Raw genomic sequence first — 5,094 nt, 5'->3', positions numbered from 1 at the left:
ATTTTTACTAATACAGTTGACGCTCAGAAATCTTAAATTTCAGAAATCTTAAAAGTCCAGAAAACTTAAACGGCTCTGGCGGATAATGTACTGTTCTGAAATCTTAATATTTTTTTAAGTTTTCCGAGCGTTCCATACAAATCGGCTGAGCGAACAATAAATTATGTTGCTAATGCGTGAACTTGCTCAATCGAAGTAAACATTGATTTATTTGTCATTGTTTTGCTTGTATCGCATCTTTGTATACATTAGGGCCAATATTGCAGTGTTGAAAGGAATTCCATTGCGAACGCATTAGGTCAGCAATATTATGGGAATACATTAATTACATTTTTATTTATTGATTTGAATCGATTAAAAATGTCTGCTTCGAAACAAAAAAGATTGTCGCCTGAAGAAAAAGTTAAAATTTTCAATAGTTTAGATGCTGGTGTGACGGCAAATCGTGTAGCGTTCGATTTCGGTATTTCTGTTTCAGCAATTTCTCAAATGAAGAAAAATAAAACACAAATTATGGCAGCGGTATCAAATTCACTTGAACGGGCTAAAAAAAAACGTTACACAAAGCCGAATATTCTGAAATGGAAACAAAATTGTTTGAGTGGTTTATGAACCAAAGAGAGAGAAATTGTCCGATAAATGGGCCTATATTGATGGCCAAAGCAAAGTTTTTTTTCGCGCATATTTATCCAGACAAAAAAGAAAGTGAATTCAATGCGAGTGACGGCTGGTTAACCAAATTCAAACGTCGATTTGGAATGCGTTTTTTGAAAGTGTGTGGGGAAATATTATCTAGTGACACCACTTCAATTACACCATTTATAAATAGTTTGCGCGCAAAAATGAATGAAATGAATGTCACTAATCAACAGTTATACAATGCAGACGAATCGGGACTCTTTTACCGACTTTTACCAGACAAAACATACGTTGCCGCTTGCGAAAAAAACCGCCCCAGGACGAAAAATTCAGAAACAGCGCATTACATTTATGTTATGTTCAAACGCCGATGGATCAAATAAAATCAAACCGCTTGTGATTGGAAAGGCGGCAAAACCACGCTGTTTTAATAATTTCCAAAACCCGCTAAACTATGATCATTCGGCCAATGCTTGGATGACAAAAAAAATATTCAGCAATTGGTTCCACAACGAATTCGTCAAAGAAGTGAGAAGTGAATTTTATTGTTGAAAAAATAATTCTTTTTTTAATTCGAATTCATTGCTAATGTTTATAGGTGCGACGTTTTAGTGCCGAAAACAACATTCCACCGAAAGCAATTCTCTTATTGGATAATTGTAGCGCACATTCACCGATTGATTCATTTTGCTCTGACGACGGAAATATTGTGGCAATGTCCCTTCCACCGAATGTGACAGCCGTCATCCAGCCAATGGACCAAAATCCAATAAAAATAGCAAAACTGAAATATCGAAATATGCTGTTGTCGAATATTGTCGCTCAAGAAGATGCTTCGGTTCATGATATGCTAAAAAGGCATTCAATTCGTGATGCAATCTTAATGTTGAAGTCAGCATGGAATGATTTACCCCAAACCGTATTGGAGAAGGCATGGAACCAAATTTTAAATTGGGACGATGACCAATTTGATAAAGAAGATGATCTGCCATTGTCAGAGCTGCTTTCAAATCTTGATTATGAGCGTGAAATTGAAGACACTAGACAATTACTTTTGAAATTGGGTGTCGGTACCAGCTTATCAACCGATGAAATTGAGGAATGGAATGCTGATATGATCGATGAAGGTGATTTGAATGATATCGATATTGAAGAATTGGAATGTGATGAAGATATTGCGGATGGTGAAGCTGTTTGCTCGAATCAACCCATTCCTTATTTAGATGCAATAAGTGCGGTCAACACTCTAATCAAATGGAACGAGCAAAATGTAGAATGCACAAATAAGCATATGGCAAACTTGTTCGAACTGCGTTCAGACATCGTTAAAAAACAATTATCGAAACCACAAAAACAATGTATTCTTACTGATTACTTCACTCGTTCAAACACATGAAATGTTATTTTTTAGACTAAAACATTAAAGAAAGTTAATGCAATACGCTGCAGTTGTCAATGATTGCTTCAAATAAGATTTTCAGCTTATTTTCAGCCGATTTTAAAAAACGTCCAGAAATCTTAAAAATTCGGAAAACTTAAACAGCCAAATGACAAACAGGTTAAGATTTCTGAGCGTCAACTGTATTTTGAGTCGAAATTAATTCATAGCATACAAGTGTTTTGGTATATCGACATATGTATTTACATTTGAATATGCATTTTTTGTTCCTTTGCCAAACGAATTTTTTTTTCAATTTACATTTTTTTACAGGGAATAATAATATACATACATTTGTATGTATGCATTTTCTAGATAGTATAAAACTTTAAAATAAATAAAGGAAAACTTCAAAGAAACGTATTGCATATATGGGACAACTAAGTTCAATTGCATCTTTATTAAATATAGTGTTGCACGCATATGTGTGCACTGAAGCAACATGACCTACCTCACGAGCATCGCCTTATCATATTGCATGCAATAATTAGGAAGTCAATATTCGAATGATCGAATTCCTGCAAATGCTAAAACAACTTCTTCTGCATATGCATCGACGTGTGTGCATGTGCGTATATACACTTGATCCCTACTATATCTATCTATGTACATTCAATTGATCAAATCAATAAATTCTGTATACAAAACGCTTCATTACCAGGCACACAGAAAGATGGCATATGCAAATATAAATATTGAATTCAAGCAAAACAATGCTTATTAATATACACATATGCATGTATGTACATACAAGCGCACACACAGGGCATTCGCTTTATTCCTCAAAATGCGTATGTCGTTCAAAGCTAAAATTCTATGCCTAGCGACTACAAGAACAAAATGCAGTCATAGACGCAGGCGTAGCGGCCATCATTCTAGTTGCCATAGCGCTGAACAGTCGCGGCGGCGCCGAACAGTTTCAACTATTGTAGTGTGCAACAAAAACTCATCTTCAAAAAATTCATTGATAAATTCGAGCTCATAGTTCTAAGAGCAAGAACTTTCATTCATAAAACGAGCCGCCCATATGCCAATTTTCTCGACAATTCGAAATTAGTCAATATTGGAATATTTCGCGAAGAATTATTTGCCAATATTTGATAAATCTTCAATTTTTGTCAAGTCGAGTGCCCGCGGCATCGTACATACATATGTATGCAAAAATATATGTATGTAAATATGTCGTTCTAAATGCTCGACAGCCGCAGCTGCTGTGCGTCAAGTGCGCGCATGAGCATACAGTAAGTTGCAGAAGAAAACAAGTAGCTTAAAAAAAAGGTCTGATTCGGACATTTTAATACTAAGATAAAATTTGGAAACAATTATTTTATGTTAACTGATAGTAGGCAAATAGTTAATTAGTAGATTACTTTTCGTATGTAGTTTTTCAATTGATAAAAAGTGCACAAAACATATGCATATATGTATCTGCAGCTAGAAACTTACTCTGAAATCAGAGCATTTGAAGATGCCTGTAACATTTCAAGCTTACTGTACATACAATGCTGTGCCAATGAATGTGCGCTGCGCCATGAGTGCGCGCTGGATTTCTTGCGAAGTTTTACCGTTTTATCTTGAGCTGTAGCTGGTGAGCACACATACACACATCATATACATATGCGCAAATGTATATAAATTCTCAAATGTATATAAATTCACAAATTTACATTTGCATATGCCATCTTCCTGTGCGCCTGGTAATGAAGCGTTTGCTATAGAGGATTTTGATTCAGTTGAAGTGAATTCAACAAAGTTTTACAGACACCAGACAGACAGACATTACATATTTATATAATTTTGGATGATTTGGAAAAATTCAAATATATAGGTCATATTAAAAAGCTACCTAACATTCTTTGCTTCTAATCACCAACAAATTCTTATCGACTGCTGCTAAATTTACATAATTCAGCCCCTCACTGTTAATTTTTGTTGAAAAATCTGTCTATGGTGAATTGTCTTCGCGAGACGAGTACCCCTCGAAAATGAACACTTTCCAGTCATTAATACTTCTCTATTCATTAACGTTCTCTGCGTTATTCAGACGGCAACGAAGTAACATGAGCGGAGACTGTGTTAATTTTTTTTGTATATCACCAACACAATCTCAGTTTGTTCGTAAACGGCTGTCATAACCCCGGTTACGTCAGCAATTCGCTGAGGACGGGTTGAAGGCCTGAGGTTGCCTCACCTCTGCACTCTATACATCGTGCGAGTAATGGTGAGTCCCTTCGGCAGATTACTCTGAAGGTCCTGCTGCTTGCGCATATACTATGTTTCCACACTTATAGCGACACTTTAAAATAAATTTACGTTTTCTAAAGTCTGGTCTAACATCACCTTTATCTATTTTTAATAGATTTTACCTAGAAAAGAAAAAAAGGAAGGTATTAAAATGCGTATACGTAAATTTTTTTGTCCCACTCTGTATATAGATACGAGGATTGTTTCTTGTACAAGGTGGTGCAAAATTAATCATCCAATTATGTTTTTGAATAAGTCTTTTACTAAATGAAAGAAAATGATTTTAAGTAACAGAAATCTTAATTTTGACCTCCGCACTCTTTGGCTTGTCTATTTGTACACTGCAGCTGTCTAATTCCCAAATGTCAAATATGCTTGACCGACGACGCTATTAGCAAAAATTATAAGTCTTGCGATAGGGTGATCAATTTTGCGCCACCTTGTATTTTGCGCCTTTGCAGCACTGTGTGTGATGAGTTGTAATTCGATATTTTATCGAAAAGTTTGATATTTTTTAGTATAATTTTACATGTAATGCTTTCACTTACGAGTTGAAAAATACATCTCGCCCAAAGGATGGAATTTACTCGTGATAACTTACGTGCGTTGATTTATTCCGATTTTCGTCGTGGAGTACTTCGATTCTCGATGTTGAAGCACTACATTTAGCCACTGTGAAGGCCATCCAAAGGCGGTTGTTGTGCCAAAAACAGTCGATGCTATGCATCAGTTCATAACCTAAGATCATCAAGTGATGTATTACGAGATAGAGG

The 5,094-nt window shown here is 35.6% G+C and overlaps 1 pseudogene; it reads left to right on the top strand.

Annotated features, from left to right (window-relative positions):
- The first annotated feature begins 360 nt into the window (after positions 1 to 360).
- LOC129248909 (jerky protein homolog-like) lies at positions 361 to 2,035 on the top strand (annotated as a pseudogene).
- The last annotated feature ends 3,059 nt before the right edge of the window (positions 2,036 to 5,094 follow it).

Source organism: Anastrepha obliqua, chromosome 5, assembly GCF_027943255.1.
Source record: "Anastrepha obliqua isolate idAnaObli1 chromosome 5, idAnaObli1_1.0, whole genome shotgun sequence".
Taxonomy (NCBI): domain Eukaryota; kingdom Metazoa; phylum Arthropoda; class Insecta; order Diptera; family Tephritidae; genus Anastrepha; species Anastrepha obliqua.
This window is presented reverse-complemented; position numbering and strand designations above follow the sequence as displayed.